The sequence below is a fragment of the Xenopus laevis genome, chromosome 1L (assembly GCF_017654675.1).
Source record: "Xenopus laevis strain J_2021 chromosome 1L, Xenopus_laevis_v10.1, whole genome shotgun sequence".
Classification (NCBI taxonomy): domain Eukaryota; kingdom Metazoa; phylum Chordata; class Amphibia; order Anura; family Pipidae; genus Xenopus; species Xenopus laevis.
Window position 1 is genome coordinate 1175978 of NC_054371.1, and position 26368 is coordinate 1202345.

General features: G+C 41.3%; 1 protein-coding gene across 2 annotated transcripts in view; it reads left to right on the plus strand.

Annotated features, from left to right (window-relative positions):
* The first annotated feature begins 1482 nt into the window (after nucleotides 1-1482).
* Nucleotides 1483-26368, plus strand: part of LOC121401515 (vomeronasal type-2 receptor 116-like) — a 76255-nt gene continuing 51369 nt past the window's right edge. For both annotated transcript variants that reach the window (XM_041586561.1, XM_041586558.1), the window contains exon 1: nucleotides 1483-1564. The gene's annotated coding sequence lies outside the window, so the exon portion shown is untranslated. The remainder of the gene's footprint in view (nucleotides 1565-26368) is intronic.

Below are 26368 nucleotides of genomic sequence, written 5' to 3' on the forward strand. Positions count from 1 at the left end.
GGAGGAGTCTAGGTAGGAGGCAAGCCATGAGGATTCAAGCTAGGAGGCAAGACAGGAGAAGTCTAGCCAGGAGGCCAGAAAAGAGGTGTCTAGCCAGGAGGCCAGACAGGAACACACTCTCTTATAAATAAAATAGAAAAGGAAACTCCACCAATAGTTGTGGTTATAGAATTGACGAACGATTCTATAACCACAACTATTGGTGGGGTTTCTTTTTCTATTTTTCTATAATCTATTGTATGTTCTGACCTTGTCAGACCTCAACTAATAGTTGATAAATAAAAAATCCTTTTTTTATTTGAATAAGGGCACCTAATTTGGGTTATAGGAACACACTCTCTTGTTAGCTGAGTAAGTCATAGGCTGTAAAAATCATTATTGTTACAGTTCAACAACAACAATGATAAGCTTTTATAACAAATTGCAACAACATTTCTGAGTGAAGTAATGCATGCATATGTTAAAACTGGGATGAACCACAAACAATCAACAGGTTAAGTTGAAAGTATTTATTTAGATTCATTTGAGCATTGTCTAAAAAAGTATTTGTGGGAGGATGGCAGTCATATGTTAAAATGATTAATAGATAAATAATAATTTAAATACAAAATAAATATAATATTATTGGTAAAGATGAATAAATGCCTGCATTTTGCTGCTTACATGTGACATATTTGTTGGAATACAGGATATGATGTCACTGACTGTCATTTTGGATGTAGCTTCATTGTATCAATTCGCAAGTTAGAAAATGGCAAAAAACACTTTGTCAAAAAAGGGTAAAGACTGGAAACTTTCCGATTTTTCACATGATAACTTGAGGAAAAATGGCACAAATGTTTCCAGTAATAAGGTATTTTACCAACACAGTATATTACTTGACCTTTAGTCAATTGATGATTTTGTCAAAAACACACAATTTGCTCTTTAGTAAATTTGCCAAATGTCTCTCAATGTATTTAGCAGCCTATGAAACCTTTCTCCACTGATGTTAATAATGTCACATTCAGTCCTGACATATTAAAGTTTGGAATTAGAATGTGATACAGTTCAAAAATAAATTTGACCACAGTCTAAATGTCAGTTACATGTACTATTCCCAGAATAGAGCTGAGCTCCCCCAGGTGACTGTGTCTATATTCATTCTACTGTGCAAATCCTCTCTCTGTTCTCTATAAAATGAGGGTTGGATTAGCCGGGCCCCTTACTCCGGCACCTGCACCCTGGGGCCCCTGTGTCTCTCGGTGTTACTGCTGCTGCTGCTGGGAATCTCTCTGACCTTCCTCTCTCTATTAGATACATTGGACTGTATGAGACAAATGCTGGGAGTCACAGCTCATCCCACTGAAATACTGATTTATTGTATAATGTGTTGTGTCAGACCCTTCACATCTGAGGTCGAGCCTTTCAGTGAGGCCTGTCGCTTGCAAATAACTAAAGCACATAAAGAAGTGAAATATATAAAGGAAGGAGATATAATGATAGGAGGCCTGATCACTGCACATTTAAATACCTTGCTTGCTCCATTCGATTCAGATGGTTATCAGGACATTTTCTGTATTAAGTAAGTTATATATATTTTTTTTATTTGAGTTTTATATTGATTTTTATTGTATTTGTATTTGTATTGACTTTAAAAGTAGGTTTAACAAATGATAGTGACAAATTGTTTCACAAGGTTGTGTCAATGGGCATCATAATGTGTCGCAGTTCATTGTATCAATTAAATAATACACAGCGACTGTGCTGGGTAACACCACATTATATAATATATCAGTTGTATTGTGTTGGGAAATCGAGGCAAGTAGTGTTGGAGAAAGGAAATATATCATACTCATCATATCTGTCATACTCATCATACTCATTATACTCACCATACTCATCATATGCATCATACCTGTCATGCTCATCATACTCATCATACTCATCATACTCATCATACTCATCATACTCATCATACTCATGGTTGTTGTGTTACATACAGGATACCTTTGGTTGTGTAATTGTCTCTCAGCTGCAGGGTTTCTAGGTGATGAGCCCATGGAAACCATTTCCTCTTCCCTTTATATCTCCTGTCCAGAAGTTTATCTCTGATCCAATTTACTTTAGTAATCAGTGTCTGTGATCCTGGGATCTGCGGTTGTTTCCAGTTTGTTGCAAATAGGGATGTGAGTAACTAGTCTGTGGAATGTTTGGGGTGTATGGCTCTTACTTTAATGACTAGTATAAATGTGAGTGGGGCTACTTGTATTGTGTGAAGTAAGACCTCAGAGAGCAGAGTCACTACCATCTTCCAGAATTCCTGATCCAGGTCCAGTAGGTATAAAGGACCCCCATTCCCCACACCCTCTGAAACAAGCTGAGAGGTCTGGATTGGCCCTGAGTCTGCAGATTCATGAAGGAGTGTGATATTATTTGTATATGATTTTGTAGACTCTTCACTAGAGGCTTCACAGACACATGGATTTTTCTGAGATTGTCCTCTTCCCATTGTGTGTGTGTGTGTCATGTGATGTTAGGCAGTAATATTTCACTATGTAGTGATAAGGACCTGATGCTTTTCCTGATTTTGAGTCTTTGATGAATTGTTATACTAAATCTGTATCCATTGGTTAAGCTACTGTAGCATCTCTCCCCTCTTTCTCTGAAAGAACTTCTTTTGCAGGTGGTGTACATCCGTAGCACCTATCGACATGCCTTGCAATAGTATTCATTCTCAAATGTAAAATCATTTTTAATCAACACCATTTAAAGACAATCAAGAACAAAGAAAATCTTCTGGTTTTGCAGATTGGTTTCTAATAACACTTCCTCTATACAGGCCATACCTTCACCAAGAGGGATAGAGGGATGTCTCTATTCCACATAAGATTAACCATGGTGGAAGTAAATCTAATTTATTGAGTTTGCAAAGAAGGTCTGTAGTGTCTATAAGGCACATATTCATTTTCATTACTTCTTTTTGTAAAAAGTGGGGTTCTAGTACTGATCCAATACCTGAAACTATTGGTCTACCTGGAGGGTTGACAAGAGTCTTATGCACTTTTAGTAGGTAGAGCACCTGAATCCTCGGGTTATCAGTGATCAAAAATTCTTTCTCTGTGTCATCTATAACAGAATATAGCCATGCTTCTTCTGCCATCAGGTCAATTTGCTTTTTGATATTACTGGTTGGGTCATGCCCAATTTTAGTGGAGTGCCCTTGAGTATTCAAATATCTTAACACCTCACTATTGTACTTTTCTTTGTCAAGTACCACAATTCTTCCCCTTTGTCAGCTTTATGGATAATAATATCATTATTTTTTTTGTAAATAATGTAAGGCTGCTTGTTCAATACAACTCAAATTGTACACACATTTCTCATTCATAACCCACACCATTTTCATTTCTAAAAGGTCAACATGTTCAAAAGCCTGAAATAATCATTATTCACATATTGTTATGAAAGAAGTCCCAAACCCAGAACTAGTGCCAAGGTCCCAGGCGCAGCTCATTCTTCCACCTATAACAGCCACCTTTGGCTTTGAGACAAGCCCTCAGCTACTTGGGTGTCACCAGGTCTTAATGTAAGTGGACCATGGAGTGAGTTCTGGGCAGACAAACGTTGTAACTGGAATGAAAAACAAGGAGCATGCTCAAGGGACTGGCCTGGTTGATACCTCCAAATACTCTCCTTCACGCAACCTTCACTCTGTGTCTGATCTTCCCCTCTCTTCTCCTCTCATCACTTCTGCCCATTCTCGTCTACAAGACTTCTCTCAGGCATCTGCTTTTCTCTGGAACTCTCTACCTCGAGCTGTCAGACTTTCTCCTTCTTTCCAAACTTTCAAGCGCTCCTTAAAGACCCACCTGTTTAAAGAAGCTTATTCAATTTACCTTAATTAATCAGTCATTGCTGTATCAAAAATCACAAAATTGTTTCTAAAATCCTAATGTCCCAATTTTACCTTAACTTTTACTTTGTAAACTCTATTTTGTAGAGCCCTCTAATCCTATTGTATCTGTAACCCTGGTTTGTTATCCACCATTTATTCCCTGTTTGTTATAACTTAGGTAAAGCACTGCGTATCTTGACGGCGATATATGAAAAATTATGATGATGATGATACTAGGCGAAGCAGTACAGATTCAAGAGATGAGAGAGTAGCCGAGGTCATACATCGATTTAAACACACCAATATCGCAGTACAAAACAGGATCCAAGAAAGTCATGTAGGGTCAAAGGTCGGGCAGCAAGCAAGAGAAGGTCAGGGACAGGCAGTGTCAAGAGCAAGGATCAGACAATATAAGGAACTATGAAGATAGGCTAATTATTATTGCCCATGGTCCCTTTAAATATTCAAATTTCACACCAACCGCAATGACGAGGTGCTCTGAAGAGAAAAGGATCAACATGCATACAAATACACGTCAACCGGGATCAAGCATGCATTGGTGTGCAAAGGAGACTAGCACTGCAGGTGTCTCCGCAAGGAGCATGGCATTCCTGCTGCCCCACTGGACTACCAGGTATTCTTACACTTCTGGTATCATTGTACTTGATTTTTTTTTAAAATACTCACTGGTTCAGACCCATTACATTCTGAATATCACATTTTAAGTTTCAGTTTACGAATAAATGTAAGAAAGTCGATTTCCCAGTCCTCTACATTCACCTTATAGGTTGGTACAAACCCTTATCCTTTGTTTAGGATCGAGAGTTCAGAGGATGATAATTCATAGGAGGACAGAGTAATAAGTAGGTTATAACTAGCCTGCCTATGGGCTTCTGGGACTCTAAAGGGATTGAGATGGACCCGATACAAAAGTTACTCTGCACAGCACATCATTAGTACAGACACTTACGGTTTGCAAATAAATGCTTTAATAAAAGCATATAATTACAACAATGTATACTTACAAAGTCATTAAAACATATAATTTAGTACATACCAAACACAGCACTCAGGCTTATAAGGTGAACAAGTTGGTGTATTGGAGAACAACCCAACTTTCAAACACCAAGTCCCCTTTTGACAAGGGGTTTCTTGTGTCTATAGCCCAAAGCAGTGATGAGGGAAATTGTTTGCCAATTTTCGCCGTAAAAATGATGCCTATGAACTAATAATTGCCATCCGTAGACTTCAATGTATCTTGTTAATCTGGTAGCAGTTGTAATGGGCAGTACTATTTCCAAACCAAACATGGCTTCCCTGCCTCTTCTATTATACTGCACATGTGCCAGATCTACATATCTTATTCCCCATGTGCCACCTACTGGATGCTTAACCTATTCATATAACCAAATACTATAACCACAGCTAATATCTCTCAATGAGAGGAGGCATAATATAACAAACACATCTCATATGTAACACAGATTAAGATTAAAAACACATTATAAATAAAGAAAAGTCATATAAAGTGTTAAATGTATAATCTATAATAGCACTGAAAGTGCAAAGAGTGCAAGTAAAGTGCAAACACCCTACACTGTGTACTCTGGGTGAAGAATATAATGACACATCAATCTTAATTTCTCTTCAACAGGTCTGTCTTCATCATATTAATATTCCATATATATTAATAACCAATTAGTGCAAAAGTGAGCTAAAATCAAAGATCAAAATAGAATTATTTAAAATAGGATTAAAATACACTAAAACCGATATGCCTACAACAAGCTTTGGTTAATGAATATACCGTCATCGAAAAAACCATCATCGAGATTACAGTAAAAACCATGCCACATTTGATATCGCTCCTATGTTGTCCCACCCTTATAGTAAGTGGCCTTGTAGTCTCCCCAACATACAGTTTCCCACAAGGACCATTTTAAAATGTAGATCCCAAACCATTTTATAGTTGATAAATTTATAGTTAGAATTTTTTTCCTGTCCTACGGTGTGAACAACTTTTGCAAAATCCACACACTGTCCACAGCTACCTACATACCTTTGGTTCCTAATAAACATGTACTCTGTTCCTTTGGGGGATCACTCAAGGCATGTTCCAGACAATCTTTCAAATTCTTTCCTAGTCTGTTCTTCTCTTTTAATTGCCTTCTACTTAATAGTTTCTCTCTCCACTTTCATTACTTTCTCCAAACCATTCTCCAATGTAATCTAACCATTATTTCACATTATTGAAATGTGAAATAATTTCTGCCACCATTACTTCAAATCTTTCAGGGTCATTTACAATGCAGCGGGCTCTAAGTAGCTGGCTATATGGAAGCCCATTAGTGTTGTGGGGTGAAAACTAGCAGGGTTAAGCCAATATTATCTTAGACTTAGACCAGTATTCAATAAATAAATCCTGTTCAAACTGAACCATGAATAAATTAGCATAGGTCTATGCTGCATTAGAACCCAACGACATGCCCTGGCTCTGCTCATAGAACTTACCCTCAAAACGAAAGTAGTTCTTGTTCAAGACCTAATGCAAAAATGTTAAAAGCATTTCAGGTACTCCCTCTGGTAATTCCATAGTGTTGAGAACTTGCTGAATCACCATCATACCCCCATCATGGGGGATGGAGATGTAAAGAGATGTCACATCTATTGAGCACAACATTGCATCATCTGGAAGATCTGTGATAACCCTGATTTTGTTAATAAAATTAGTAGTGTCATTAATTTATTACTTAGTATTGACAACAACAAGATTAAGGTGGCTATACAGGAAAGTGGTCATTGGTTGAAAGACTGATGCCATCCCTACAACATGGGGTTTGCCAGGTGTATTACAAAGATCTTTATGAAGTTTAGGAAGCAAATAAAACACTGGAGTAATTGGGTTATCCACCTGTAGAAACCTTCTGATTTTCTCCAGTAAAATGCCAATTGTTTCAACTCATGAATATATGCATCTATCTCTAGCTTAATATAGCTTACAGAGTCTTTAGCTAGTAAATGGAAGTGTCCCTATTAGTGAAGAGCAAAATCTTTCACAAATTTTCAGTGAAACAAAGAAGGTTAGATTCACCCATCACTAGTCGCTATCACACAGTTGTCTGTCACCACAATGGCGCCTCCCTTGTCAGCTGGTTTAATAATTAAAGAATCATCTTTACTCAAACTTTGTAATGCTTCTTTTTCCATTTTAGTTAGATTACCACTCTGTTTGATGGGGGGGGCAAAGTAGTTTGGCAATATCCCTCTCAACTGCCTTAATAAATGTTTCAACCACATGGTTATTAGTGGGTGGATTAAACTTTCTTTTAGTGCGATATTTAGAGTAGTCAAACCAGCTATTCTCATAAACAAATGCATTCTCTTTGTCGGTTTCAGCCATGTTTTCTGATTCAGTGGTATTCTTGCTGTCACTTGTCATACTTGGCACCCAGAATCCAGAACCAAAGCTAGGCTCCCTGGTCTCAGCTCTTGCTTCTGCCTTTAACAGCCACCTTTCACCTCGGGAGGAGCCCTCGGCTAACTGGATGCCGCCAGGTCTTATAAAGAGAGGAGCCAAGCTAAGGGTTCTGGATGAGCAGAGGGGCATGATCGGTAAATAAAGTCTTTAGGCAAAAGATCACAGTTCAAGGAGCAGACATAAAGTGTAGTCAAACAGGCCGGATCGGTGCGGGCAGAATTCAAGCAAAGTCAGATAGGCAAGGGTCAAAGCCGGGAGTTCAATCAGAATGGTCAAGACAGGCACAGGTCGGAATACGGATATCAGAATAGTCAGTTTAGCAGGCAGAGGTCAGGATCACAGAAATCAGGAAAGTCAAGGCAGGGTCAAAACAGGAATCAGAACGCAGGATAAATCAGGATAGCACCCAGGAACTCTCAAAAGATGAACCTAACAATGGGCAATGATAAAAACGCCAAGTCCCCTTTAATACTGTTTGAATTTCACACCATTGCGCGCTGACGAAAACACTCAGCACAAGTGCGCCTATAAAAACTCAAAGTGCGCACCGCGCGCCCTAAGCCACAGTATCACCAATGTTTTAAGGAAGACCAATGTTAAGGCGTCCCTGCCAAAGGTGCGGTGGGCATCTCCGCTTGCCCACTGGGTGAGTTTTTGTCACATCAATCTTTTCAACAAAGGCTTTTACTCTTAATGTTCTGAATATATTTTTGTACTTCAATATCTAGGGGGTTATTTACTAAAGTCCGACTGGAAAAAACTCAAAGAATGTATGATACCCCACTGCTGCAAAAAGCCAGAATCTGAAAATCCACCATCTCAGACCTACATGTATCTCAAATTGAAGTTATTGGGGTCTTCAAGGGGTGGTTTGCCTGAAAATCCAACTTTTTCAAGATTGTTGGGCAAAAATTCAAAAAATAAAGAGAATAAGCCAGAACAATTCGGTTGATTCGAGTTTTCACTCAATTCTATCAAGTTTTTCTGTGATCCAATTAATTCTGGCTATTTCATAAATAAATAAGATCAAATCGAGTATGTGAGTTTGGTTGTGGGTTTTTTTTTAAAAATAAAATATGAGATAAATTCAGATTTAAGTAAATAACCCCCTTAATGTCAATTTATCACCAATATTAGTAGGAACATACTGAAAGCCTTTATTAAGAACACCTATCTCTGCTTCAGACAAATCATATTGGCTGATATTCGCAACTAGAGTTCCTTCTTCTGGTGGAGGATTGGAATATCACTGGGTTTTTTGCTTCCTCCTCCTTCGGGTTTTTTTTCCCCAGACCTTAGTATAAAAAAGGGCTCACAGAGCTATCAGAGACCCCAAATGTACTTTCAATCTCTCTTTCCCCTGATTTAGAAGCAACCCGTTTCCTCTACCTTATAGAGATCCACTTCCAATTATACACCCGATCCTCTTGGTAATCGTTGGTATCCTGCCTAAGTGTATTAAGATTAATCTGCAATACATCAGCTTTATGTTTCTCAAGGATGCCTTCTAGCCTCTCACTGAGCATAGTAAATTTGGCCGTACTCTCTAATGGCATTTTTGTTTGAGCTCATTAATATCACTTTTGGTTTGAATGAATTGAGAAAGTCAGTCGGATGAGTAGCAAAATGCCTTTAAAGCAAAAGTAAAAAAATACAGCAAGTCCAGTTGATTTGACTTATTGTTATAGATATGGAATCTCTCCAGTTTTTTCACCCAAATTCAAGCACTGGTTACTTTGTATGTATGATTAGGTCTTGAAAAAGTGTTATGATCCAGTCTGAGTTTTTACTATCATCTAGATTTCACCTTCCAGCTTTTGGGTGCTCAGATATTGTGCTCCTGATGTGTTTTCGTAGTTTTCCATGCCTCCTGACAACCTCCATTTTCTTTAGACTCTTGCTCTGTTTTGTTTCACTTACCTGTTCTATGAGCTTGCTATAGTTCAACTACAAAATCACCTTGTGCAAATGTCCATCCTCTCCCATAATTAATTACCTGCAAGTGAACATGGCATCTTATTAGGATACAGGACACAGAGGTCCAGGTTAGTGACTTCTCTAACTCTTTATAAAATGTTAACAAGACTGGGACTTGTCTTGCTCTGGTTACAGAATTGTTGTAATAAATGATTTGTGTTATGAGAAAGATTTCCTTTATTTCTATTCTAGTTTGCTTTTCTGAAAATATTGACTGGAGTAATGGTACAGATGATTAACTGTAACAGCCTTTGATCAGGGCTGACTGAGATCTTTGTAATTGGACAAACCAGATGAAATACAATCCATATTATTGATAGAAGTAAAATCATGATGAAAACATTTTGGGGTGCAATCTTATATTTGCTTTTTATTATTTCAGTCCTTATCAACAGGGATTTCGCCATATTGTTGATTTCCTATTTGCCATTGACCAAACTAACAAGAATCCAATGTTGTTACCCAATGTGACCCTGGGATATTATATATATGATTCCTGTGGAGATTCAGAGAAAGCCATGATGAATGTCTTCCAGATATTATCTGGTACCAGGGAGCCGGTTCCCAATTACTCCTGTGTGGGAAAGAGAAACATTGCTGGATTTATTGGGGATCTCACCTCAGAGACAACTGTACCCATAGCCCAGATTCTCACTCTGTATGGATATTCCCAGGTAAAAAAGGATCTGTCCTGTCCTGTAAACTGAAACAAATAATCAAAGATATTTTCAAATGTTAGAATAGTTGGAATCAAGTCATAGTCCACATTGAAATACTGTAACTGATACTTATAAACATAAAATGTACTGCACTAATATTTGTTTTTCTAATCACTGGCAAAGCAACACTTATGACTTGTGGCAGTCAAGTGGTTAACAATGGTGGCCTGGGTATTGAACCTGTGATTGTATTTGATAGTCATAGTTATTTTTATTTCTATGTGATTGTGTGACAGACCCATAACAGGCAGTTGGTCCATGAAACTCTAGTGGAATATCAACAGCAGTGATTGGCCAAAGCAAAAAACCGGCCCTTGTTTGCAGGGGTACATTGATAATATTACATTATACAGATTATAAAGATTACAGGGCAAGGGGCGGTCCTTAGCCATGCTGCTGACCGGACGCAAAGAGTAGGAGCTCCGTGATTTGGGACCTCTGCACTCCCGCATATCAGCTTCTAAAAGCAATAACTTGCAGCACGGGATGCACATTTGCTGAGCCAGACCATGGGGAAACGGCAGAACCGGCAAAAACAGCGCACCACGATGTCTCCCTACCTGCAGAAGACGCCGAGTCGGAGCCTGCGACACACTCCCCAAGATGGCGCCGACTCTGATAGTGCGCCTCCAAGCTCACCCCACGCTGCTGCCTCTCCAAACCACTCTGTGAGTACATCGCCTTCTATGGCCTCCCAGTCGCCACAACATTTCCTATCTGATAACCTCCCGGCCCAACAACAAGCCGAGCAGCCCGTTACTGCCCAAATATTGGCAGACCAACTGGCGCACCTACAGTCTGCCCTGACGGCCACCATTACCCAGTCGGTTGCGGCGGCAGTAAATGTGGCCCTGAAAGAGGTCCGGAGGGATGTGACTGATCTGGGCGATCGGACTGATAAGCTAGAGACATTCACAGACGATATTGCACAGAGATTGATTAATACGGAGGAGGAAAATGCCGCCCTTAAAGGGGAAGTGTACCTATTACGGGACATGTGCGAAGACTTGGAAAATAGGTCGCGCAGACAAAACCTGCGGTTTCGGGGAATCCCTGAAGAGGTAACACCGGCAGACATTCCGGGTTACCTTAAGGACCTCTGTACTCATATCTGTCCGGACACTTCATCTGATATGTGGGGATTTGACAGAGCCCACCGCTCGTTGGGCCCCAAGCCACTTCCACCCAAACCTCCGCGTGACATAGTCACATGCTTCCACTACTACCAGGCCAAGGAGTTTGTTTTAGCGAAAACAAGGGCGGCAAATACAGTGAACTTTCGCAACCATAAGGTGCAGATCTTCACTGACCTCTCTCCCATCACTTTGACCAAACGAAGAGAGATGAAACCTGTCACACAAAAGCTTCGGGACCTTGGCATACCCTACAGATGGGGCTTCCCATTTAAGCTGGTGGTCAATCGAGCAGGTCACACTTACACCTTACAGAATCCTCAAAATGGCGCTCGGTTCTTGAAAGCACTCAACTTGCCGCTTCAGGACGTCACCTCTCCAACCCGGCCCAGCCCAAGAGAGAAGCCAGTGGTTACTTTTGAACCTCAGTGGCTTACGGTCCAGCGACAAAATGTTCTGCCACCATTGGCCCTGAGCCCATCGCCTCCACAGTTTCCTTGAGGATTTACTGCCGGATCTTCTCCACATTCTGGGGCCATATTGGCTCATGTATGGCTCTATCCGACCTATGAGGTCCCCGTGAGTGTCACGACATGTTGCCTACTCTTGTGTATTACATCGACTGCGGTGATCCTTGGCATCACGGTTATTTCTCACCCCCTCCGGAGGTTCCTGATTGTTCCTCCTTGGCCGTTGACTGTACGTCACCGCCACTACTACACCTGATTTTTCTTTATTTTTCCACCACAGTTGTCATTAAGCTGAACAGAGCTTGGGAATGTTTGGAATAACTATTTTTCAATATTTGTTTTACCTAATGTTGTTCTATTTTTTTTTCTTTCTTTTCTGTTTATTACTGCTATTTTGTTGTCTTGGGTTCACTTTGCCTTTTCAGGTTCAACGCATCTGTTTTTTGTGGGTCTGTTTTGAATTGATACATGGTGGGCTCACTTTATTTGAATACCTTGTGGTTTATAACTTGTTACATGGATCGGTTGGGGAATTTGGTCGACCACATTTGTTGATGAGTATGTCAGCTAACCTACGGCTTATTCTACTGCTCCCTTATCTATTCCCCCATGGCTAAATTCATCTCCCTTAACGTTAAAGGTCTCAATAGCATACAAAAGAGATACTTGACTCTTAAGGAACTCAGAGATTCCCGGGCTGATATAGCCTTGATCCAGGAGACACATTTTTCTAAGGATAGCTCTTATGGCCTTCACTCTAAATACTACCCTACGGCCTACTATTCCTCGGGCCCTTCCAAAAAGGCCGGGGTGGCGGTCCTTATTCATAAAGACTGTCCTTTGTCGGTCGACCAGGTCCTTCCCGATCCGAAAGGTCATTATTTATTGCTAACGGGATCTTATGCTGGTGTTCAGGTTCTCCTCCTTAATGTTTATGCTCCTAACAAGCGCCAAATTCGCTTTCTTAAAAGGGTCATAGCTATGACGCAACGACATACCCCCTTACATACTATACTGGGAGGGGACTTTAATCTGACGTTCTCTCAGGTGGCTGATAGGTCCCACCCGGCCACACTGCAGGCGGCACACAATTTATCCAAATTGTTCAGACAAACCATGAGACAGGCCCAACTGTTTGACACCTGGCGAATTAAACATCCTAGAGACAAACAATTTACCTTTTACTCTCCTGTACATAAGATTCATACCCGCATCGATTATTTTTTCATTTCGCACTTTTCTCTTAACCTACAGTTCGCAGCGGAGATATTGCCTATCTCCTGGTCTGACCATTCTCCTATACTCTTGACCGTGGATTTCTCTAGGCCCCCCTTCCCAGAGTCTCACTGGCGTCTGAATGAGACGCTTTTGCATGACTCCACAGCTTTTGCCCAAATCGAAGGTCGACTGAAAGATTATTTTGAACTTAATGAGGGCTCGGTAGATTCCATCCCTACCCTTTGGGAGGCTCATAAGGCTACGATACGGGGTCACCTTATTGCATTGTCGGCCCATAGAAAAATACTCATCATGACTCGTACTTACCTCTCCCTACATAAAAAACTTAGAGACACAGAAACTCAATATAACTTATTGGGCACTGACTCCCTATTACGCCAAATTAGTTTACTACGCAAGGAACTAGCCACTTTGAAGTATAGACAGGCGGAAAAGGCCATCATTTGGACCAGACAGATGTTCTATGAAAAAGCTGATAAGCAGCACACACTGTTAGCTCGGAAATTGAGAGATCAACAAGCCAAAACCAGAATAACTTCCATTAAGCGCTCTTCTGGTGGCTTAACTTATGACCCAGAACAAATAGGTGCTGAATTTCACGATTTTTATAGCAAACTCTATAATTTACCTCAACCATTCCCACAAGTAGGCTATCATAGGGACCTGATAACTGACTTCCTGACAGGCCTTGATCTTCCTAAGTTCTCAGCCGAAGACCTAGACGTGCTCAATGCAGCTATCACCCCGGAGGAATTAGCCTATACTCTCAAACAAATGCCTACAGGGAAAACTCCGGGCCCTGATGGCCTCCCTTATAAATACTACAAACTGTTCCAGCATATATTGTCTCCATATTTGCTGCAACTTTTCAACCTGTACTTACAAGGGACTGCCATCCCCAATACCACTTTGACTTCACACCTCTCCCTTATACCCAAGGAAGGAAAGGATTCCGCGTTATGCTCGAATTACAGACCCATAGCGTTATTAAATTCCGATTTGAAATTGTTTTCTAAGATATTGGCAAACCGCCTTGCACCCATCTTACCGCGACTTATTAATAGGGACCAAGTAGGCTTCATAATGGGCAGACAGGCTGGCGACAATACCAGACGTACTATTGACCTAATCGAGATCCTTCAGAGGACTCAGAGCAAATCAGTGATCCTCAGCTTGGACGCCGAGAAGGCGTTCGATAGGCTTAATTGGACATATCTATTCTCTTTGCTAGGTCACCTCAACCTCTCAGGCCCTTATCTCAGTGCTCTCCATAGCCTATATAGTACCCCCCTCACTTACCTCAAACTGCCTGGTCAATCTCGGAATCCAATACCTATTTTCAACGGGACGAGACAAGGCTGCCCCCTTTCCCCCCTTCTGTATGCCCTTAGTATTGAACCTCTGGCGGCGGCCATACGGAGCCACCCGGACATTACGGGAGTTCCGGTGGGCGAGTCTCATTATAAAATAGCCTTATTTGCAGACGATGTCCTCCTTACGCTATCGAACCCATTTGTTTCACTCCCTAATCTTCACCAGCTATTAAACAGGTACAGTGCACTATCTGGCTACAAATTGAATCTAGACAAAACCGAAGCTTTACCATTAAATCTCACCCCCAGGGAGCTGGAGTCCTTGCAATCAGCTTTCAATTATAGATGGAAGAGAGACTCCTTATCCTATCTTGGTACCCATCTATCTGCGGCCTACTCCCACTTATATGACCTAAACTTTAAACCACTTGTTCAGCAGACTAAGACTCAGTTGTTGCAATGGTCTCATTATTCTATATCTTGGTTGGGCAGGGTGGCTGCTATAAAAATGAGTGTGCTACCTAAATACCTCTATCTATTTGAGACTCTCCCTGTTGCTGTTCCACCCTCAACGCTTAAGGAAATACAATCCCTGTTTCAAGGTTTTATCTGGGCGAATCGGAGTCATAGGGTGGCCAGCTCGGTCCTGCTGTCATCTCGCAGTCGCGGGGGCTTGGGTGCCCCTAACATACGGAAATACTATGAGGCCGCCCATCTTCGACAACTCTTAGCCTGGTCTCATTGGACTTCTCCTACTGCTTGGGGTCACATTGAAAATGTGATGGCACGTGATTACCACCTGAATGCACTTTTTTGGTGTCCTACAACTACTGTCAGATGTTCTCCTACGATGCTTTCGGCTACTAGACACTTACATTCGATTTGGCTCAACACCAGGCGTAAGCACAATTTGATCTCGGCCAAGTCATTGTTAACCACTTTCCTGAGGAATCCTGCCTTCCGGCCAGCCATGGCTCCAGCGTTTCACTTGCGGTGGTCGAAGTTTTCCTATTTCACTGTACGGGATCTTATCCACCCACTCACCCACATGCTGCTTCCCTTGCAGACTATTCAGGACAATAATCCATCTGTGAGACTTAGATTTTTTGAGTACCTTCAACTCCGACACTTCGTGGACTCTTTCGCAAAACCTGCTATTGCATCTAGACCCACTGCATTTGAGGTCCTGGCCGTCAATGGTCTACCGCAAAAAGGTCTCATTTCTAGTATTTATTTGATACTCACGACCCCCCAAGCATCTCCGCCACATCGCCATAATTATATGGATAAGTGGGACCAAGCGCTTCCACAACCGCTTACCGCCTTGGACTGGTCCAGAATATGGGACAATGCGGCCCACATGGTATCCTGCGTACGACAGAAGGAGCATATTTACAAGATCCTAACGTTCTGGTACTACACCCCAGAAAAACTTCACAAGTTTTTCCCCGACCATTCTCCTCTCTGCTGGAGAGACTGTGGTGCCCGTGGTTCCCAGCTACACATTTTTTGGGACTGTCCCCTTATTCAGCCTCTATGGAAGGAAGTTCAGGACCTTCTCTGCTTGCTGCTTTCCAGACCAGTGCCATTGGACCCGGTGGTGTTCTTGTTGGGCAAACCCCTGCCACGGATTCAGAAGAGTGGACAAGCACTTGTTAATCAAGTACTGACCGCCACCCGATTGGCCATTGCCGCTAAATGGAAAACCCGGACGATTCCCACGATGACCGAGATTATCAACAGGGTGAACAGCAACAGGTCTTTTGAGGCTAACATAGCCCACATCCACAATACAACAGACCGTTTTCTCAAAATTTGATCCATATGGGACCTTCGAGGTATGGCACCCGCCCTGCCCCACTAAGATCCTCAGAGACCATCCCTGAGCTCCCTCACATATCTTTCCTGTTGCTCCCCACACCCACCCCGCTGCTATAGACTGAACTTTAACTCATACTGTCCTAACTTGAACCCTTGATGTTGTACCTTCTGCTTGATAATTTTTCTTTTGCCTGTTGTTTATGATATTGTCAACAGTGTCTCGCCTTCCCTATGGGATTTGCGAGCATCACTTTGCTTATTGACATAGATCTGGTTGTTGGCCATATCGGCCCTAGCTTTTGATGTCTATCTTGCTGTTTTCAGCTTTGTATAATTTTCAAAACCTGTCAATAAAAATTTAAGTTACAAAAAAAAAAGATTACAGGGCAAGTCATTTAGAGTTACTTTGCTGCTCTACTACATATCAACAATTTGAGAACTTCTAATACATTCAAATGCATGTAATTCTGATAAAGATATAAAAATAGGAGAACTTCATATTTGGAGAGATGAGGATAAATATAACATATATGTAGTCTATGATTTCCAGTATTTCAAAGATTCACAAACATATTACCAATGTACATATAGACCTATAACATGGTTGTTTCACTGGTTGTTGTCCTTTATTACTGAGTGGAAGAGGAGATATTGTTTAGTATCAATAGACATTGGTTATTTTAAACATATAAAAAGTCAGTACTGCAGAGCCCCTGAATGAATATCTACTAGAAAATAAATCATGTGTTTTGTTGCAACCTCCCCCATGATTAAGTTTTTATTCCTTGAACTTGAAACATTATGTCTGTCTCAAAATCCACCTTTTGAATGAAAGCATGTAAGAGCATGTAAGAGTGTTGAATGGGACAGGGGCAGACAATTCCAGTAAATTACTACAGCATGTTAAAAATCCTGGATACAGGAGTGAGGAGGGGAGATGTAGATGTGTAGACTTATGTATATCTATGAAGGTTTTCATTTTTATGTAGTAGAAGTAAATCTAGGGCAAATGGACTTGTTGTGTAATCATTAGAGCTGTTTCAATACTCATCTCAGAAGATTCTTCAGTTCAACTGACTGTTATGGGAAAATCCTCAATTAATATGTAGGGGATCAGACAAATCCTTCCCCTGTTTTTTTGTCTGTGACATAGGCTGGAGAGACATCCAATAGGTTGGACACCCCAGTGCATCCTTCGGAGAGGGGGAGTAGCCAAATGTACGGGGTCTCCAACAGAACTTATAAAGGGTTCCCTGCTGCAGCAACCAATGAGATCCAGATCTGTGGAGAGTGACAGTGCTGCATGAAAGGATTTTAAAGGAAAGGGTTGCGTTTTGCTATGCTTGATAAAGTATTTGAGCATCAGGGAGAGCCAGATTCTGTCTCCTGCCGGTGGATACTTTGGCCACTGTGTGTTCCCCAGGGTGAGGACAGGTCTTGCTTGTGAACCTGCCACATGGGAGTGGCTACTACTTTCCAAGGGAAAGGTACCTTGGGGCAGGTAGTGCTACCTGGGGACATAAGAGCTCTTAATGAAGGGACATTGAACTGACTGGAGTTATTCTGCATTTATCCACCCAGTGTGGAGTGTGGGACTGTGGCATTTAGGAGACTGTGCCAGGGGTTGATAGTCCACACAGGTTCCCCTGATTAAATTGATATTGTGTGATTTGCATTTACAGTTACTAAATACCATTTTACATACAGTTTATATTTGTTTTGTTGCAAACTGTGTTTTATTTTTCCTAGTATAAATCCCCTGAGGTGTGTTCCTCAGTGTTCCCTAGGTGGAGGCACTGCACCAGTTCCCACAATTGTATTATGCAAAAAAGTCTCAGGGCCCTGGATTTCCAAGGGTAAATTGCTATTTAAAGCGACAGTAACCAAATTAGGGTTATTTATAAACTCTTCCAACAAACCCATCACAATGGAGCAGACAAGTGAAACTCGCAGAGGAGGGAATGATGTGTAGTTACTGTGGCACAATTACCATTGCAACTCAAAGAGAGATGTGATGAGTTGTATGAATGGAGGTGTGAAGTTTTGTGAAACAGCCCATGTTAGAACAGCATTGTATGTAGCAGAAAGATGGTGTTGAAGGCCCCTCCTCTGTTTAAGGACAGGTTCTCTACTTTAACATAAATGGACTGTTTTATGCCTAGTTCAAACCAATGGCCTTCTCTGTTTAAATTATGAATATTACTATTTTTAAAGGAGTCCCTTGTCAATTAGATGTAGAAAGATGGCTATGTCTTGCCCTAAATCTTTCAACCTCCTATGCTGAGCCATTCTCTTAGTTACATCTAGGGGTATACTTGATAATTGGGGGGTTATATATGTATAGTGGTGAGGCACTGGTGAGTCATTTGTAGGTGATTAGAAGAATTTTGAATTGAATCCTGTATATGAAAAGTGTCAGCGCAAGGACAGACAGAGAGGGGACAGTACTTGTGAAGCAGGAGGAGAGGTGTATGAGTCTGTGGTGGTTTCAGTTTAGACAAGGTAAGTCCATAGTTCACTGAGTTACATTCATTTAAATGAAATATGACAAATGCATGGATGTAAATTTCAGTAGTCTCTTATGCGAGGAAGGATCAGTTGTGAGAGGTGTTCTTTAGGTAAACGTGGCATGATTTAGGGAATGAATGAGAGGACAGGGTCAAATGTGACATTAGAAAGGAGAAGTGAAGCAGAAGCTGAGGGAATGGATGCTAGGGTACTGTCCCTTTTGTTAAGTCTTCTTTCCAAGCTAGGAAATAGACTACAAAGACCTCAGAAGTGATAGATATCAGGATAGGAGATTGGGTGAGTAGATGTAGCAGGGTGTTGAAAGTGTTAAAACGTTGTTTAGAATTGTGAAACTTTGAATGCGAGAGAGGAAAAAGTAGGACTTATCAAATGACAAAGCATCCCTGAGGTTTTTGAAGTTTTGCAGTGCAATTTTTTATTATCGGAAGTTAGTGGTGGTGCTGTTTTTCCCAAACGCAGTTCTAGTCTGCAACACATAATTTGTTTGTGTGTTTAGTATGTTAGTGACGAGGTGTCACCTGGTTTTAATAATTCAGATTTGGTTTGGCCAGGCACTTGGATTCAGATGAATCCTACTAAAAAGGCTGAATCCCAAACCAAATCCCGGATTCTGTGAATCCTGTGGAAGCAGCTTGAGGAGTTAATGGTTCACCTTCTAGGTGTTCTTGTAGGAACACCAAATCAAAATCCTGCTGAAAAATGCAGAATCTTGGCCAAATTCCAAATCGAATCTTTGATTTGGTGCATCCCTAGTTTCTTGGCAATGTGGTCCAGATCCCCTGCTGCAGAAATCAGGAAAGGAATATTACCTGAATCCCACTTAAGTCACTTCACTTAGGTAAGTATTACATAGGGGAGAGCTACTCCCTTCTATCCCTACTGGTTGGAGCACAGGGAAACAGTCCCTATTGTTCGACTTCACTCAAGAGAGTGGTCACCTAAAAACCAGAACGCCCTCCTCCAAATTCTGAACTGCAGGGAAGCAGCAAGATTAACCTTAATGTGAAACAAACATATACATTAACCCCAAAGCTACTTTCTTGTTCAGAATTTAAAAAAATTGCAAGAGTGCTGATCATTTTGAAGTAGACAAGATACAAACCCTTTAAGATCTGTGTAGGCTAAAGTCCTTGCTTGTTGATCAATAGCAGAAATTGAAGTGCAGAAGACTGTTTTTTTATGAAAACAGTGCAGATATGGCCATTAGTATATGAAAGATATTTAACTGTATATTTTACTGTCCTTTAAGTGACTTTAAGAACTTAATCTTCTCTCCATCCCTACAGATCAGTTATGGTGCTACAAACCCAGTGCTCAGTGACAGAGTTGCCTTCCCATACTTTTTTCGGACAGTACAAAGTGATGATTCTAATCATTTTGCTTTAAGTAAATTACTGAGACATTTTGGTTGGACCTGGGTTGGAATAATTACATTTGATGATATGAGTGGAGAGGAAGAATATGAACAATTTCTCAGATATCTCGCCAGTGAAGGCATCTGCACTGAGTTCAGAATAAAGATGAGAAGCAATGAATTAGAATTTGAATATAATAAAATACTTTGCTATAACACAATTCGGGCATCCTCTACAAGTGTAATTATATTTATTGGCAGCAGAACAGTTCCTGATTCATCTGTTTATGCATTAGGTCAATTGAATGCTCAGTTACAAGACAAGACTTTGATACTTCCATCACATTGGGGGAATAACGATATTGTTATTAGATACGCCCCAAAAATATTCAATGACAGTATGGTATTCGTGCAAGCGTATAATTACGATGTGCAAACTAATGAAATGAGCAGATTTTTAGGGAATTTACATCATTCAAAACATCAAGAGAACTCAGTACTTGAAAATATCTTTTCAATTTTTCATTTGTGTTTCTCAAAAGACAAAGAAATGAATGACTTGTGTCAACAATGGTACTATCTTGAGCTCCATAACTGCTCAGGGCAAGAAGATATTAGGGACCTTTACTTTTTTAGAAGTGAATACTCTTCTCCTCGAGTGCTTCTTGCCGTTGATATGATGTCTCATGCTCTTCATGAGATGAAGAAATCTGAAAGTCTTCCATTCAAGCACCAGGTAATTATCAAATCCCACTCAGCTGTCCTTTGTTTCATTAGTTCTGTGATAGATAGTAACAGATCTCCATCACTTTAGAAAGTGTCTCCTCTCATCATAAATACTGGGATTCACTGTTAGAGTTAGAGCTTTAAAATCTGAGGCTTCACAGATCGTCCAGCATAAAATGGATGTATGTGTGTCATGGTTACATTTTAATTAAAACGTATTTAACATTATATCATAATTTAAGGGGTGTGAGTTCCCTGCTATATGGGATTTCCTATTGAGATAACCTTTGCCCTGTGAAGGGTAGGTATTGCCATTGGTTCAGGGGAATTGTGTTTCTTCCCCAGACTCAAAAAAGGGGTGAGATTCCATATTACTACTTATCTGCATTATAATGACTGAATGAAGAATGCACAATATAACTAGCTTGTGTCTAAAGAAATATTCTCTTAAATATAAGTTTTTTTGCCATTTTGAAAATACATTCCACTACCCCAAGATATTTGCCCCAAATCTATAGGCCACTGCAGGTGCCACTTGCTTTAGTCATATAATGGCGTACGATGATACAGAAGATAAAGAGTTACCTGCACATTCAGCAGAAGAAGAGGTTTGAGTTGGAATTTGATCATGAACTGGAATGACAGCACAGTCTGATTGCTCCTGGGGAGAATAAGCATTTAGCAACTAACACACATAAGCAACTTACGTCTACTGCATACAGAAGTGCAGTAATAAAAACCCAGACATTGTAAAAAATGGAAAACTATGGAGAAAAGAAAAAATATTGTGTGTTTGACACAGATTAACTAAACCCAAATAACTCACTTATCTCTATGTCAAAGCATCTCATCTAATGAAGGAATTTCTATGGAGGTTTCATGTGAACAATTGTAGTACAGTATTGTATTGTTCTTAGAAAGATTAAATGCATTAAATGAGTTTAGATGACTTTAGATAACACAGTTTCTTCAGTTTATCTCGAGTCATGACTGTCAGGGCCCGAAGGCTCGGATTTTGCAGACCAAGGAGAAATCAGCAAGTTCAAAAACAGTTCACAGTATCCAAAAGGGTTATAGAAGAGGAAAAGTCAAGTCCATGCAAATGTTGATTCAGGCAGCAAGGTTCATAAAAAAGATAACAGGCCAAAATCAATAACAGGAAACAGAATAGTAGTAATAAATCACACCCAAGCTGCAGGTACATTAGTGAGAAGCAGATCTTGCAGAAAAGCCAGTGGATGTTGACCATAAACACAGAAGAAGCGAGATCTTTCAGAAGAGGCATGCAGAGCATTGTTGTGAGCGAATATCGGTCCATGGAAGGAGATCCGCCCAATTGTCTTGACATAAAGAGACATAACATCTCAAAAATTGTTCAAGTGCTTGATTAACTTTCTCTGTGGCACTGTTAGACTAAGGATGGTAAGCAGATGACAATTGAAGGGTAATATTAAGGGTTTTGCACAAAGATCTCCAAAACTTAGAAACAAATTGGGAACATCTATCAGACACAATTTCAGTCGGAAATCTGTGGAGATTAAAAATATGCGGAATGAATTACTCAGAAAGCTCCACTACCAAGGGTAATTTAAGTAGAGGCATAAAATGTGCTATCTTACTGAATCTATCCACCACCACCCAGATGACGACCGTGTAGCCTAGAGAAACAGATAGATCCACAATAAAGTCCATGGCTAAATGGGACGGGGGTCTAGAGGGAATGGGTAATGGCTGGAGAAATCCTTCGGGAGGAGAGTGCCCAGACTTAGATGCAGCACATATAGTACAGAATGGAAGCCCATTAGACCAGCCTGTTTGGAATTATGAGATTGACTGAGGATGGTGTGACAGAGTTCTGGTGGTATGTACATTGAAGGTGCCGAAGATTGTGCCAACAAGATCTGTGAGAGCATGTAGGGGAATAAGACAGCTTTTAGCTGGGGGCACAATGGGCTCAGTGTCTTTAATGCAAGGATTTTCAGAAATAAAGCTTCTAGAAAGTGCATCTGCCTTTTTATTTCTGGAGCCAGGACGAAAAGTTATGATGAAATTGAAACGGGAAACAAAAAGTTCCCACTGAGCCTGTCTGGGATTTAGACGTTTGAGGGCTTGGATATACTCAAGATATGTGTGGTCAGTGAACAGTAGAGCCATCTAATAAATGTCTCCATTCCTCCAAGGCTAACTTGACAGCTAGAAGTTCCCGAATTCCCACATCGTAATTCTGTTCAGGAGGAGAACATTTTTTGGAAAAGAAGGCACAGGGATGTAACTTCCCATTACATGGTAGCCTCTGGGAAAAAATGGCCCCTTCCCCAACATCTGATGCATCTACTTCGATGAAGAATGGAAGAAGAGGATTGGGATGTCTGAGAATTGGAGTGTGACCAACAGTTAGGTTTCTCTCCCTTATGGATAAGGGTCAGAATTGATGAACTTTGATGAACTGTCTGTAGTAATTTGGGAAGCCAATAAATCTCTGTATGGACCTTGTACTGGTAGGAAGAGGCCAATCTTGTATTGCAGAGATCTTTGCAGGATCCATCTCAAAGCCCTTTTGGGAAATTATGTACCCCAAAAAAGGAATCTTGGGAGTTTCAAAGGTGCACTTTTCTAGCTTGGCAAAAAGAGCATTCTTTCTCAACTGGGAGAGGACTTCACATTTTTAATCTGGAAATTGGCTTTAATGATGCGAGAGAGCGTAAAAGCGCTCTCCACATTAGAGTTCCTGCCTCCCATCCCGACTGGTAAACCATGGAGGGGGGTGGCATTGCAGGAGCCGCCTCAGGCGGCGTTTTCCCTGAATCGGCGCTGCATGTACTTGGAGCAGATGTTCCTCCAAAGTCTTGGAAAAGCTTTAAATGTCATCCTAGTAAACCACAACACTTTGGGCTAACAGGTCTCGAAAAATTTAATTGATGTACTCTTGGAAAACTGCAGGCAAGTTGCAGAGCCCAAAAGGGTGTTAGAAGTAGTTTTCCACTCATCGCCTTCTCGGATTTGGATTCATTTATATGCTCCCCGAAGATCCAACTTCATGAAGAGACAGGCTCCTTTAAGTTGGTCGAACAGTTCCGAAATGAGAGGAAGAGGATAGCGGTTTTTAGAGGGGATTTTATTTAAGCCCCGATAATCAATGCAGGGTCGTAAACTGCCATCTTCCTTCTCAATGAAAAAGAACCCTGCACCAGCAGGTGATGAAGAGGGACGAATGAATCCTCTTTGCAAATTATTTTGGATATACTCCATCATATCTTTAGTTTCTGAATGGGTGAGTGGGTATGTATGTCCCCGAGGAGGCATGGTGCCAGGAAGGAGTTTAATGGGGCAATCGTACATCCGGTGAGGAGGGAGAGCCTCTGCAGATTTTTTGCTGAATACATTTGAGAAATCCTGATAAGCAGAGGGAAGATCAACTGCCACAGAAAATATCTTCAGGAGAGTATTAGAGGGAAAGCAGTTCTGTTGACAGAAAAGGCTCCAACTGGATATCTGAGCTTCAGCCCAATCAATGACTGGATTGTGGTGGCAAAGCCAGGGTAGCCCTAAAACCACTGGCATGGAGGGAGAATCGATGAGGAGGAATGAAAGTCTCTCATTGTGAAGAGTGCTAAATTTATATGGTAATTCCAGTGATGACTAGGAAATGAATGCTCAAGATAAGAGTCAGTCAAAACTCGAAGAAGTACAAACAAGGATTGCAGGGGTATGACATGGTGTCCTGCAAAACTCAGTCCCCGCTACACCAGAGTCAAGGAATGCTTGGACATGGATGGTCTTAGAAGAAACTTGGGAAGAAGGAATCTGAGAGAAGCTTTATGGGAAAAGGATCAATTCTGCCCAGGTGAGTCTCCCCAAACTTATCTAGGCGTGGAAGTTTCTCTGTTTCGCAGAGCAGTTATAGGCAAAATGAGCTTTCCCCCCACAGTACAAGAATAACCCAGCAGCATGTCTTTGCTGTTTCTCCTGTTTGGAGAGCTGAGCTCCCCATATTTTCTTAGGTTCATCAGTGAAGTTTGAGAATAAGATGCAGGTATGCTGGGAAGTATGGGTTTCTGGAAACATGTTGCCAGCATGAGCTGAAACTTCCTACTCCTCTCTTGTTAGACTGATCTTCACGGAGATGAGTATCCACCTTTATGGCAAGTGCGATGAGGTAATCAAATTTAGTAGGCAGATCACGGGAGACCAGATCATCTTTCAACTGAGTGCATTGCCCCTGGTAGAATGCGGCATGGTAAGCTTCATTGTTCCAGCCTGTCTCACCTCTAGCGTGCGGAAATCACTAGCACTCCGATTTCCTTGGCAGATTTGTAACAGCCAAGATGAAGAAGAAGCAACCCGACCAGGAGCATCAAAAATGGCCCGAAAAGACTGGAGGAAAGCTTTGGCATCATGAATTCAAGGAGAGTCTTTTCCCACAGGGGAGATGCCCATTCTAGTGCTTTCCCTTCCAGACAGGTAATCACGTACCCCTTGCAGCTTGCACTGGGGTTGCCGGCATGAGCACTGAGAGTTTGTCCAGAATGGCTTCCATAGCTTGGCCAAAATGTGACTGTTGGGCCTCATAGGCCTCCATGCGAGAAGCCAATCCACAAAAGGCCCTGCCGAAGTCTGGTTGGGCTTCCTCAGACTTTTGCGGTATCCAAAAGGGTTATGGAAGAAGAATAGTCAAGTCCAGGCCAAGGTCGATTCAGGCAGCAAGGTTCTTAAATTAGATAACAGGCCTAAATCAATAACAGGAATAAGAATAGTAGTAATAAATCACACCCAGTTGAACCTATAAATGGGCATGGCCTGCAAGGTTCTGGCTTCTTTTATAGGCATATTTTCGCACAAAATGAGCATGATTTGTCACGTGCTGACGTTGTGCGTTGATGCTGCATTTTTTGACGCACTGGCATCATGCCATTGCGCCTGTTTGACGCTCTGGTGTTGTGATGCTGCGCATGTTTTGACAAATTGGCATTAGAACATGCCTTGTGGGAGACCTGGGCGCCACCATCTTGCCTCTAGCTTTGGAGAACCGGAACGCTGGTAAGGATTCCTCACAATGGCACATTTAACACAAAAATCCAAGTGGATTCATCTGTATAAAGAAACTAAAATTTTGTGGTGGGCAACCCACACCATTCAGCAAAATATTTTATTTACTCCCTTATGAATACCATGCGCTAAACAATTTAATACACAGTCCTGTATAATAAAGACATATATGTATATATATATATATATATATAGCGATTCCCTAAAAGAGCAGGTATGTTATTGTAGGAGATTAGAGAAATCCTTCACCTGTTTTTCTGTCTGTGACATCATCCAGCCCAGTTACAGGCTGGAGAGCCATCCGATTGGCTGGGCGCCCAGTGCATCCTTGGGAGAGAGGGTGTGTCTGATTTTGAAGTCAAATGTACAGAGGCTCCAAAAGAGCTTAATACGAGTTCTATGCTACAGTATCCAGCCAGAACCAGTTTTTTTAGACTGTCCAAGCTACTGCATCTCTAGAATACAGAGAGAGTCCATTCCATGCCAAGTTGCCAGAGACTCAGGAGTTGAAAGGTGCCACTGGTGAGATTGATCCTGCCACAGAGCTGCCTGTAATCTCAAGTGTGACTGCCTCTGAGAGCACCCCAGTGAGTGAGCCACCCAATGGAGGATACTGGCAAGGATACAAGTCTGGGGCCCGGTTTGAGGACAGGTCTTGTGAATTCACCTGCTACATGGGAGTGGCT